The following is a 14,328-nucleotide window of genomic DNA, read 5'->3' on the forward strand; positions in this document are numbered from 1 at the left end:
AATGAGGACCACACCAATCAGCAGGGCAAAGGACAACTGCCACCATTATTTCCTGTTTGTCCACTATATTTGATGAATTAGCCCTATTTCTTTTCAGTGTTAATTGTTAAACTGTTCTTAATTTAGTCACAATATGTGAGTGATCTAAGACGAATTACAATAGACTGTTATCACAGAAACTATTCTCCAATAATGGAGTTTCTCTTAATGCTAAGGGAGGCGAAAAGGGGGAAGAAGGAAGAAAAGGGAAGAAAAACACATTGCATCCCTACTAAATGTCAGGCATTGTAGTAAACAATTTACTTGTGTTATCTTTAAAAAGCAATTTCAAAGCAATATTCATATATCAAGATGCTTATGAGAGTCACAGCAAGATGAAGATGGAGATGAAACAAACCTGAGAGATCATCTATAGGTGAGAAAACTGATGATTTCTCCAGGCTCACTCTGCTGGTTGGGACAAACCTGGATCCAGAATAATGACTTCCTACCTCAAGTTGGGAGTTCTCATTTCCTGCCTCTCTCTCCCCAGTGAGCTACACCCATCCTCACTCACTCATTATTTACAGAATCTAGTGAGCAGGGGCTTTTCCTCTTCACCAAGAACAGATTAAGGAAATTGGTCCTAACTGTAACACAAAGGATTTACATGAGGTGCGAGATATATTTCCTGGTGCCAGAATCTGCTTGTCATAAGAAGAAGTTGTGGAATATCCTTTCCTAGATCTCTTTTAAGATATAATTCATTGTCATCCACTTATGAGAGTAAAGAACAGCAGACTTGCCTAAAGGTAGAGTGGGTGGTCTAGTGTGACAATTCCTTGAAATGGCTGCAGCACCTATAACGCGTACAGAAAATGTCAAGAGTTCTGCCTGGGCTCTACTTACTACCACATGCCTGGCACTGGTCAAGGGTGGCCTCCTCCTCATCATTTATCCCAAACCAGTAACAATAATAACTAATATTAATTTCACACTTACTATGGGCTAGCACTGTCCATGGCACTTTACATGTTCCTTTTATTATTCTCATTTTATAAATAAAGAGGTTTAAGTAACTTGCCTAAGGTCATGCAATGCAGCCAGCAAGTAGTAGAAGCAGGATTCAAACTCATGTATCAGTGTCTACAGTTCTGACTTTAAACTGTTCTGCAGTTCTGCCTCCTATTGTGAACTGTGTCATAAATACAATGATAGTATTTAATAGTATTAATGTGGTTCTAAAAAAATACATATGGCCCAAAGGCTATATTTTAAGTTTTACCAAGATAACCAAAGCATCACATCATTTCCAAAATCACAGTTAATCACTTTTTAGAAATACCCTGTCAAAAGTGAAATAGACAGTGGTGGCCAGGGTTTGTATTATACTATCATGCTCGGGCTTGGGTAGTAGAGTCTGCCCTTGCCCATGAGATGACCAGCACCTGGGGGAGGATGATCCTGCAGGGTTTGAACCTTGTTTTGTTTTGTTTTAGCAATTGACTTGGTGGGAACACCAGAAGTTAGCCTCTAGGAGGGGCAAGAACTGGAGGAGAACAAAGCCTAAAGAGATTGGGAAAAGTGTCCCTTGAATATTATTTCTAGGTAGCCGGCGGTCTAGATCCCCATTTTCCTGGCTTATAAAGAACTCGGACCTATTGGTAACTGACAAGTCCAAGGTAAGCAAATAACAGAGAAATTTATAGCTCATTTAATGTGTTTTTCCCTCAACACCGGTTATGTGCTGGGAGGACTGGGAAATGCAAGGGGCGGAGGGGTGCACAGACTTAGCACCAGACAGTGGATTGGACAACATAGTCTTGAAACTCCCTTTCAGCCCAGAGTCCTGTAAGCCTAAACAAAATGGGCAATTAAGGTAATAATGCTACGAATTCTGGGTAAAACACAGCAAAAACAACAAAATAACCCCAAGACACTTTTATATGCAACACCTAGGAAACGGAGAGGGCATGTTTCTGTGGTCCACGTTGCTTCAGTTACTCTGTCACTGCTTGTGAGCCTAGCAGCCATCTGAGCTCACAATGAAATGACAGAAGGCTCAAGCCCTTCAGTACTATTTTCCTGAGCTTACTGCCTACTGATTTAAACACATGTTCCCAAAGTGCTAAATGAAATCTTATTCCCAAATTATGAAACTAAATATTTTTCTTAGACATATCTCACATTGCTCTGTATGTCAGGGAAATTTCCCATGACCCTTGGAATCACCTCCATTTTTTTGTTCCCATACACACTTCTTCTGGGATGTAAGAAAATCCGGTTGAAGGCTAACGTATAAGTATCCGGTGACATGTCCAACAAAGCTGTTATTTTATCAGGAAGAAGTGAAAGATCATTTCAGAAACTGAAGCTTCTTAGGAATGAAGTAAATGGTTTGGTAGACATGGCTTGAAGCCTATCAGAAAACTATGAGTATTGTTTTGTTAGGAGATAGGAATTAACTGATGTTTCTAAAATGCCTGAGTATTAGATCAAGAATTTCAGCAACTTGATGCACTCAAGATGGAGAACCCAATTAAAAAAAAAACTGCCACCCTCACAGCTTTTTAACTGTAAGAACAAGGAATGGGTTTAAGCTATTATATTAACAGAGATTTGAATATATACCCAGAAGAAGATCGCATTTCAAGCAGCCAACACCCCAAAAGAGGTTAAATTTGGTTTAACTGTTGATTGCTTTTCAGAGACAGAAAATTTATTAAAGTCAATACTCAGGAGACACAGTTGCTCTTAAGTAGCATTTGAAATCTGATTTAATTCACAAAGTGGCTGATGGAAAGAACAACATTCTAATTTTTCAAATGAAACAAGATTTATTATTAAACTCACTGATAAACGTTTAGATCTAAATGAGCCAGAGAACACAAACAGGCACAAGTGGCAAAACCAATTTAAAATCTACAAACATGCACAGTAATTATTAAAGCAACTGACAATGGTAAATATTTCAGTGACATAACAGCAAGGGGTTATTTTGCTGAGTACATTCAGTTCAAGCTGTCCAATCACTTAAATTCATTCTGTCTTCTCAAAGTATCCTGTGTCTTTTTTTTTTTCTTTTCATTTATTTATTTTCTTTCTCTTTGCCTTGAGGGAAAAAATGGATTTGTTTCATCTCTAAGCTAAAGCTAAGAAACCAGACTGAGAAAAATAATTATAACGACTTATTCAGGCTTGACGGCAGGGAGTGTTGTTGAATAGGGGATAGAAAACATTTAAAAATATTATTCCATATGTTTTCATCCTTCTTATTAGACTCTTATTTTCACATAACATGCTGGCTGACAAAAGTATCTGTCTTCAAGACTCTTTCCAAATATCCACAACTAGATTTCTGAAATTAGTCTCCTAATGTTTTACCTGCTAGGTTTTACTATTCCAAATGTATTTTGTCTTTGTCTTGTTATTTCTGAAATTATTACTTTGAGTATTGGCCATGACAGGATAACAAAGAATACATAAAATTTCTGAATTTCAACACCAAATTTTCTATTTAGCTTGTGCACAGTTAGGGATGGGCAAAACATGTACACAATTCCTATTTTTAAAACTTTTGGTCTTGAGAATATGCTGTAGTTTTAAATTGTATTTGGTATGGTGAAATTATGTATATTCAGTGTTTTTTGTAGCATTAGATTCTATATTATTAGATGATCATGGATTTCTTGAATATTGCTTTTTGAAACGCTGACCTATAGAACAGTTGGTGCCACATTATTTCTTCCAGTGTACAGAGTCTTCTATTTTTGTACCATTTGTCTCCATTACTAACCATTGCTAGATCTGCTGGAGAACTTCCATTGTCACCTACAGAGCCACTCACCACCCTTTTCCACTCTGTTCTCTGCCCCTGACAGAGACTGGTCCATATGGACTGCATCAATGAGCTCCATTGCCCTCCGTCTTCCTGTGGGGTTTGACTGCTGGCAGGAGATCAGAAGGCAAGGAAAAAGCAAAGTTGAGGTATTTATTCCCCCTTGGATGTGCTATTCATTTTTGTCAGGACCCAGACTGATAATCAGGGAGGATGTATTTTCATTTGTATGAATATTTTTTTAAAATATGTGATAAATAACGTTTATTCCATGCTGTGTTCTGTGAAGGATTTGGTATATTTAAAAATAATGCATCAACTATACAAGGTTAAATAAATGAATATTGGTAAGAAAAAAATGAGGCAAAGGGAAAATAAGGGGCAAGGAGTTAACTGAAATCAGTACCTATGTTAGCATGTAAAACAAAACCCAAGAAACCCTTTCCATTGGCTAAACTCATCTTTGAGCTTACTAGCAGACAAAGAAAAAGAGAAAAGTGTTAAAAAAAAAAAAACTTTACAGAAGTACAATATTCTCATACCAAGAACAGAGATATTTCCATTAAGATAAAGAGGAAACTGTAATGCAGTAAATGACATCTTTAACCACATTCTGAATGACCCATTGAATCACAAAAGAATATTTTCCAATGATGCTTTATTCCTCAAAACATCAAAATGGTACTGTCTGACCTCTATGATTTTTGCTAAGGAGAATCTGTACATAGTTTACTAACAAAGTCATGTGTTCAGTTTTGTGGGGTGGTGGGTGAGGGAGGCAGAAGTAGACGGTTAGGGAAGCTAACTTTTAATGAGACAACTTTTTTTTTTTTTTTTGAAGTACATGGGCTCCTCACTGTTGTGGCCTCTCCCGTTGCGAAGCACATGCTCCGGACGCGCAGGCTCAGCAGCCATGGCTCATGGGCCTAGCCGCTCCGCGGCACATGGGATCTTCCCGGACCAGGGCACGAACCCGCATCCCCTGCATCGGCAGGCGGACTCTCAACCACTGCGCCACCAGGGAAGCCCAGAGACAACTTTTAATGAGCTATAATGATGAGTGTTTGGAGTAATATGATATATGCCTATTTTTTGTTTAAAAGATTCAAAAATTTGTTGGCCACCATCAAAATGATCAGGCACCAAGATGAACAAAGCTAAGTTGACGATATATTGCATTAAAAATATTTAATTAACCCAGCATTGAAATGATCACAGATGGGCAGAATTCTGATGTGGGATTGGCATGTAGATTATAAATTAAGAAATCTAAAAATCATTTTCCCTTTAAAAAAAACCTTGCAATTATTACAACATCCCACTGGTGGCACTAATCTAGACAGACCCTAAAACTCCTAGAATACAAACTCATATTCAACATCATAATAATAGATCCATATGGTGGTTTACAATGTTAAGAGTACTATGACACACACTGTTTTAATCCTACCATAATTTAATAAGATAGAAACTGTTGTCCTTATTTTATAGATTAAAAGAATGAGGTGCAGAAAGGTGCCCAAAGTTTTGGAGACAGTATATGGAAGAGCTCAGAGTAGAATCCAGGAGGTCTGTCAACTTTGATCTAGAGTCTGTTTACTAACTCATGGTCTTAAGGCAACAGTGGGGGGGGGGAATCTGTATGTGAAAAAACAATGCTACACTCACATGTTGAAAGAAAAGATCTGAGTGTATAAATTCCAGAGATCAAAGTTGAGAAAGAATTTTAGAAAACTTTTAGTCTAGCCCCACATTTTTCTACTGAAGAAACCCAAAATGGCTGAGACTCAAAATAGCTTCATCTTCGTTCCCTTCCATTCATTTGTAACACTTGTCTCAAAGGAGTACTAAGCCAAGTGAAAGAATCTCTCAAATATATATAAAACTTTGAATAATCAAGCTAGCAGCTTTAATGCAATTTTTCAGTAGGTGTTTTTTGAATTAAAAGCAATCACATGTTATTCCTCTACTGGATTTTAAGCGCAAGTGGCAACATTGCCTCAAACTACAGATCCCAAACTTCACTGAGATGTCCCAGGGTCCCAGAGGAAACTCACAGGGGCTACACCAGGTATTTTAAACCTCAGAGGGAAACATGGTAATAATTGACATCTGTTGACACCATTAGAACCTCTAGATCAAGGTAGTTCATAGTTTAAACGTTAGATCATGCTACATTGCTTTCAATGATAGCTTATTATTATAAAGCTGAGTTTTTGGCAGTTGCTATAATAAAAAGGAAATGTGGTGCCATAATCAATGTGAATCAGAAATGAGGGTAGTGATGTCTAATCTGATTCCAAGATTTGAGATGCTGTGCAGTGTCCAACAGGTGCACACATCACATTCGCAAGTAATTGTGTCTGTGTAAGAATGAAATAAAATAGCTTTTCTTTCACCATATTTGCATTCTTTTAAAAATGGCTAGTAGGTTGTTAGGACATAAAATCAAGTTGTTTTGACAACTACTTAATAAAGGAAACTGATGTTTCTGGTGGCATTGGGGCAATGTTAAAAAAAAAATTCTGAGATACTAAGGGTGCCATGAACCAAAATACTTGGGAATCTTGGGCTTCCCTGGTGGCGCAGTGGTTGAGAGTCCGCCTGCCGATGCAGGGGACACAGGTTCGTGCCCCGGTCCAGGAAGATCCCACATGCCGCGGAGCAGCTGGGCCCGTGAGCCATGGCCACTGAGCCTGTGCATCCGGAGCCTGTGCTCTGCAACAGGAGAGGCCACAACACTGAGGGGCCCGCATACCACAAAAAAAAGAAAAAAAAAAATTTGAGAATCTATATCCCAGCTTCAATCCTTACCAGGTGTGCCACTTTGAACTTAACCTGTCTGTGCCTCCATTTCTTCATCTATAAAATGGAGATTATAATGGGACATGACCGAGCAGAAGTGAGAAGAACTATAATCCTGCAGCCTGTGGAACAAAAACCACATTCACAGAAAGATAGACAAGAAGAAAAGGCAGAGGGCTATGTACCAGATGAAGGAACAAGATAAAACCCCAGAAAAACAACTAAATGAAATGGAGATAGGCAATCTTCCAGAAAAAGAATTCAGAATAATGATAGTGAAGATGATCCAGGACCTTGGAAAAAGAATGGAGGCAAAGATCGAGATGCAAGAAATGTTTAACAAAGATCTAGAAGAATTAAAGAAAAAGCAAACAGAGATGAACAATAAGTGAAATGAAAACTACACTAGAAGGAATCAATAGCAGAATAACTGAGGCAGAAAAATGGATAAGTGACCTGGAAGACAGAATGGTGGAATTCACTGCTGTGGAACAGAATAAAGAAAAGAGAATGAAAAGAAATGAAGACAGCCTAAGAGACCTCTGGGACAATATTAAATGCAACAACATTTGCATTATAGGGGTCCCAGAAGGAGAAGAGAGAGAGAAAAGACCTGAGAAAATATTTGAAGAGATTATAGTCAAAAACTTCCCTAACATGGGATAGGAAATAGCCACCCAAGTCCAGGAAGTGCAGAGAGTCCCAAACAGGATAAACCCAAGGAGAAACATGCCGAGACACACAGTAATCAAATTGGCAAAACTTAAAGACAAAGAAAAATTATTGAAAGCAGCAAGGGAAAAATGACAAATAACATACAAGGGAACTCCCATAAGGTTAACAGCTGATTTCTGCAGAAACTCTATAAGCCAGAAGGGAGTGGCATGATATACTTAAAGTGATGAAAGGGAAGAACCTACAACCAAGATTACTCTACCCGGCAAGGATCTCATTCAGATTCGATGGAGAAATCAAAAGCTTTACAGACAAGCAAAAGCTAAGAGAATTCAGCACCACCAAAGCAGCTCTACAACAAATGCTAAAGGAACTTCTCTAAGTGGGAAACACAAGAGAAGAAAAGGACCTACAAAAACAAGCCCAAAACAATTTTAAAAAATGGGAAGAGGAACATACATATCGATAATTACCTTAAACGTGAATGGGTTAAATGCTCCAATCAAAAGACACAGGCTTGCTGAATGGATACAAAAACAAGACCCATATATATGCTGTCTACAAGAGACCCACTTCAGACCTAGGGACACATACAGACTGAAAGTGAGGGGATGGGAAAAGATATTCCATGCAAATGGAAATCAAAAGAAAGCCGGAGTAGCAATACTCATATCAGATAAAATAGACTTTAAAATAAAGAATGTTACAAGAGAAAAGGAAGGACACTACATAATGAAAAAGGGATCAATCCAAGAAGAAGATATAACAATTATAAATATATAGGCACCCAATATAGGAGCACCTCAATACATAAGGCAACTGCCAACAGCTCTAAAAGATGAAATCGACAGTAACACAATAATAGTGGTGGACTTTAACACCTCACATACACCAATGGACAGGTCATCCAGACAGAAAATTGATAAGGAAACAAAAGCTTTAAATGACACAATAGACCAGGTAGATTTAATTGATATTTATAGGACATTCCATCCAAAAACAGCAGATTACACTTTCTTCTCCAGTGCGCATGGAACATTCTCCAGGATAGATCACATCTTGGGTCAGAAATCAAGCCTCAGTAAATTAAAGAAAATTGAAATCATATCAAGCATCGCATCTTTTCTGACTACAACACTATGAGATTAGAAATCAATTACAGGGGAAAAAAACGTAAAAAACACAAACACATGGAGGCTAAACAATACGTTACTATATAACCTAGAGATCACTAAAGAAATCAAAGAGGAAATCAAAAACTACCTAGAGACAAATGACAATGAAAACACGACAATCCAAAACCTATGGGATGCAGCAAAAGCAGTTTTAAGAGGGAAGTTTATGGCGATTCAAGCCTACCTCAAGAAACATCTCAAATAAACAATCTAACGTTACACCTAAAGGAACTAGAGAAAGAAGAACAAACAAAACCCAAAGTTAGCAGGAGGAAAGAAATCATAAAGATCAGAGAAGAAATAAATGAAATAGAAACAAAGTAAACAATAGCAAAGATCAATAAAAGTAAAAGCCGGTTCTTTTGAGAAGATTAAAAAATTGACAAACCATCAGCCAGACTCATCAAGAAAAAGAGGGAGGGGCTTCCCTGGTGGCACAGTGGTTGGGAGTCTGCCTGCTGATGCAGGGGACGTGGGTTCGTGCCCCGGTCTGGGAAGATCCCACATGCCACGGAGCGGCTGGGCCCGTGAGCCATGGCCGCTGAGCCTGTGCGTCCGGAGCCTGTGCTCTGCCACGGGAGAGGCCACAACAGTGAGAGGCCAGCATACCGCAAAAAACAAAAAAACAAAAACAAAAAAATTTAAGAAAAAGAGGGAGAGGATTCAAATCAATAAAATTAGAAATGAAAAAGGAGAAGTTACAACAGACACCGCAGAAATACAAAGTAGCCTAAGAAACTACTACAAGCAACTCTATGCCAATAAAATGGACAACCTGGAAGAAATGGGCAAATTCTTAGAAAGGTATAAGCTTCCAAGACTGAACCAGGAAGAAATAGAAAATATGAACAGACCAATAACAAGTAATTAAATTGAAACTGTGATGTAAAATCTTCCAACAAACAAAAGTCCAGGACCAGATGGCTTCACAGGTGAATTCTATCGAACATTTAGAGAAGAGCTAACACCCATCCTTCTCAAACTCTTCCAAAAATTGTGGAGGAAAGAACACTCCCAAACTCATTCTATTAGGCCACCATCACCCTGACACCAAAACCAGACAAAGCTACTACCAAAAAAGAAAATTACAGACCAATATCACTGATGAATATAGATGCAAAAATCCTCAGCAAAATACTAGCAAACAGAATCCAACAACACATTAAAAGGATCATATACCATGATCAAGTGGGATTTATCCCAGAGATGCAAGGATTCTTCAATATATGCAAATCAATCAATGTGATACACTGTATTAACAAACTGAAAATAAAAACCATATGATCATCTCAATAGATGCAGAAAAAGCTTTCGACAAAATTCAACACCCATTTATGATAAATACTCTCCAGAAAGTGGGCACAGAGGGAACCTAATTCAACATAATGGCCATATACGACAAACCCACAGCCAACATCATTCTCAATGGTGAAAAACTGAAAGCATTTCCTCTAAGATCAGGAACAAGACAAGGATGTCCACTCTCACCACTCTTATTCAACATAGATTTGGAAGTCCTAGCCACAGCAGTCAGAGAAGAAAAAGAAATAAAAGGAATCCAAATTGGAAAAGAAGAAGTAAAACTGTCACTGTTTGCAGATGACATGATACTATACATAGAGAATCCTAAAGATGCCACCAGAAAACTACTAGAGCTAATCAATGAATTTGGTAAAGTTGCAGGATACAAAATTAATGCACAGAAATCTCTTGCATTCCTATACACTAATGATGAAAAAAGAAGATGCGGTACATATATACAATGGAATATTATTCAGCCATAAAAAGGAATGAAATTGGGTCAGTTGTAGAGACATGGATGCATCTAGAGATGGTCATACAGAGTGAAGTAAGTCAGAAAGAGAAAAACAAATATCGTATATTAATGCATATATGTGGAACCTAGAAAATGGTACAGATGAACCGGTTTGCAGAGCAGAAATTGAGACACAGATGTAGAGAACAAACATATGGACACCAAGCAGGAAAAGCGGGAGGGGTGTGGGTGTGTGGGTGATGAATTGGGAGATTGGGATTGACATGTATACACTGATGTGTATAAAATGGATGACTAGTAAGAAATAAATAAATAAACATTAAAAAAAAAAGTGACGTGCCCTAGTAGAGTAATCTTGTGTATTAAGTCAGTATATGCAAACCAAGGAGAAGTGAACCAGGCACAGAACAAATGCTTTCTCTCTCTAAGTATCAGCCATTCTGCTTATAAGATGCTAAGCCTTAACCAAAAGCAGTCTGGTTGCAGCGTCTACCTGCTGCTGCAGTCCTTAAATGCAGATGACACGAGCTTGGGGACCTGTGTGGGTGAGGTGCATGAGCTAGAGAACCTTCCTCCCCTATTACTCACCCCCCCCATTACTCACCCCGCCCCCCCCGCCCCCACTTTACATGAGAGGAAACCTGCCGGAAATTTTTGGAGAAATTTCAGCTAGTGTTGAGTGTTCTCTTGGTCACAATTCCAGAAAAGGTAAGGAACTTAATGTCCCACATGAACTCTCAGGAGCTCTTTATGTGCCCCCTTTTCTTCATAAACAGAGCTGGAATAACTTTAGACCCTGTAGCTAGAATGGCAGAGTGTCTGTACTGACTATTCCTAGGAGGAAATGAACTTTTATTCCCACACTCAAAAGTTAACTCTAGCTTTCTTCTGTTTCAATCTGTAAAGCTATTCACAGCTATACTTTGGAAATGTCACATCTCTTAGGTTGTGTTTTATCTGATTTCCCCATGTAATTATTAGTTTCTGAAAAAGGGGTATATTTTAATTTCCCTTAAAAAGTTTTTTTCTAGCAATTACTGTGTATCCACTCTTTCCACTGAAAGTGACATAATGACTTCTAGGAAACAACATTTCTGTAAATGTTACACAAAATAAGAAAGGATGTATTCATCCAGGACTATGTAAATTAATTATGGCAATTCATCTTATAAATCACAGTTTTAGAGGTTATTCCACGGCACTCTAAAACATAATATAATGACAAGTAAAAAGCAGAATACAAAATTGCATATCAGTATGAGCCTAGTTTTATAAAAGTAGAAATTAAATATATTTGTATATGTATAGGAAAGTAAAAGGAAATGCAGTACATATTTTTAATAATATATGGTTATGGATATTCAAGAACATTTTTTCTTACATTTTGGTTTGGATATAATTAGTTCGACTGAAGGAAACAAAATCTACAACCAATATGGCTTAAATAATAATATTTCATCATCACAGGTGTCTGGAGATGTGTGATTCAAGTGGTTGGTTGAGTAGCTCAGTAACGTAAGTGCTCAGGTCAATGTTTCTGGATTCTCTTGGCCCTCACAGAGCAAGGTGGCTGCAGCAGCTTTAGTGTCATATTCTCAGATGACAATGCTCAAAGCAGGAATGAAGTGGACAGGCAGCCCCTCTTATGCAGCCCTTTCTTTTCATTAGGGAAGAAAATATTTCCCCAAAGCCTCTCCACCATTATATCACATTGGCCCAAACTGGGTCACATGTCCTTCTGTGGACATAAGCCTACCACATGTGTCATAAAGCAATTATGATTCATCCCTGGGAGCTAGGCATGTAGCCACTGGGAAAAAGTCAGGGTTATGTTGTCAAGGAGGATGATGAGAACTGCTGTAGGATAGGCAATTAACTATAGACCCTACATCTTTTAATATATTTCCCAAATAACCTATGGTGATTTATCCAAAATCAGAATTTAAATATTATAAAATAAACAGAAAGGCAAGAAATATCAATCTCACTTCTAAAATGACTCATCATAGGATAAGAGAAATAGGAAATAGGAAAATGTGAATATTTTCATTCTTCTACAGTCACATCTGGCAGACTAGATGTGGAAAATTCTGCCATTGTATGTGGGGCACTTACCTAACATCTATGATCAAATTCCTTCTTATAAATAACTGCAACAGCTTGAACATCTCATGAGTTGACAAAAGCTGGTCCAAAACCAAGAAATGCTCACAAAAATTCTGGAGGAAAAGGGTTGTTTTCCAAATACTAACATGCCAGGAAAAAATCAGGCATAATAGACTCTTTAAAATATCAGCTCACTGGGCTGATGAAGCCAAAAAGATTAGCAAAATGTTTGGTATCATCAGAAAACATTGTAGATTTCCTGTAAAATGACTTAGTGTCTTGGAATAGAATAGTGCATGGAGTTTAGAAATATGTACTGGATTTAGAGGTAATTGACAAAGAAATGTTGGGATAATTAATAGGTTGTGAAAATAGTTTAGAAATCTATTTCTATCAAAATTCTGGACCAGAAGGATGCCTAGACCAAATTCCAGTACTATAGAACAACAGGCAGCCTTGAATTGGCTGTGACTCATAACTTTTAAGTACCAGCTGAGAGGTTGGCTTTCATGATGGCCACCATGACCAGAGAAGGAGCCAGCCCCAGAGATGCTGCTAAAACTGTCAGATGACTCTGCAAAGCAAAGGTAGAAGTCAGAGGAGAAACCACATTCAATGATGAAAAAGCAAATAAGGCAGATCTTGTCAGGAGGGGAGAATTCCAAAATAGAATGAGACTGTAAATAAAAATGGGAAAAGGCCAATTACGTAGTGGGAAGAAACCACAGGACTGTATGAAAATTTGACATCATTACTTTTCTAGTTTGTAGCGTTTATTAAGGCGCAGGTTCCTGGCTTTCCTCCTGCACTCTAGAGCACCAAAGGCACTTCCCAGCAGTATGTGTACCAGAGGAGGGAGGATTCAAGTTTCAGATAATTTTATGAATGGGTGATGCACCACTGGGGGTGGTTTGAATCATATTCTTCATTTTGGTTACTGTAATTTAAAAACAACCTTTCTTGGGGTCTCTATAATTTGTTCACTTAACAAGTAATGACTGAATATCTATATACTGTTTCAGAACCTATGCTATATTGTGAGGCTAGTGCAATGATAAATCAAAGTTCCTACTCATGGGCAGAATCAGGGATGGATGGACCCAATTGGGCCCAATGTGGCATTTCCTCTGTCCTTAAGTTTGCATGTGGCAAACATCCAAAAAATAAATAGGGTCTTATTAGAATTCTGCCCTAGCCTCTTCATGACCAGAGTTAAAAAGGCATTAAATGTTTATAATAAGACAGTCTACTCTTCCTAGAAGCTCTGTTATTCAGACAGTAATTTATTGAGAATTTTCTATGAACAAAGCAAACTCTGCTTGGTTTGTGTAGGTACAAATGAAAAAGGAAGAACATGTTTTTGTCCTGTAGACACTTACTGTCTAATGGGAAGTGCAAGTTCATCATGCAATTAGAAGGCTTAGAAGCATATCAAGGAACTCATATATCTCATTTTATTAAAATGATCAGTAGTGATAGACAGCATATGTACATGATCATTTGATTTCTTAAGAAGTTCATCATGTAAGTCCATGTGCTTGAGCTTACCTAAAATATAACCTAGAGCAAAGTACCTGCTTTGTAAACCTCTCAGGAAAATGTGTAGTAGAATAAATGAACTGGTTTATAAACTAGGCATTTGTGCACTTATTCTCATATAAAACCTCAACCAAAGTCGACTGTTTTATTATATTTGAACATTGAAACATAAAAGCAATAAAATTAATGGCATGTGAATGATAAGGCTTCATGATTTGAGGTTATTGTCAAATTGTCCCAACAGATGTTAGTTAGTTTTAATAGTGTTGAAGATTTTGGTAATTATTTATTTGGCTGATTGGAGACTGTGTATGGTAACATTAAACTGATAATATTAATTATATACTTTAATTATTTCTAGGCTCTCATAGCTTTTGTCTTTACCTGGAATGCCATGAAAATTCAAGACACTAATTAAATGTGAGCTTTGTTAT

The sequence above is a fragment of the Mesoplodon densirostris genome, chromosome 8 (assembly GCF_025265405.1).
Source record: "Mesoplodon densirostris isolate mMesDen1 chromosome 8, mMesDen1 primary haplotype, whole genome shotgun sequence".
Taxonomy (NCBI): domain Eukaryota; kingdom Metazoa; phylum Chordata; class Mammalia; order Artiodactyla; family Ziphiidae; genus Mesoplodon; species Mesoplodon densirostris.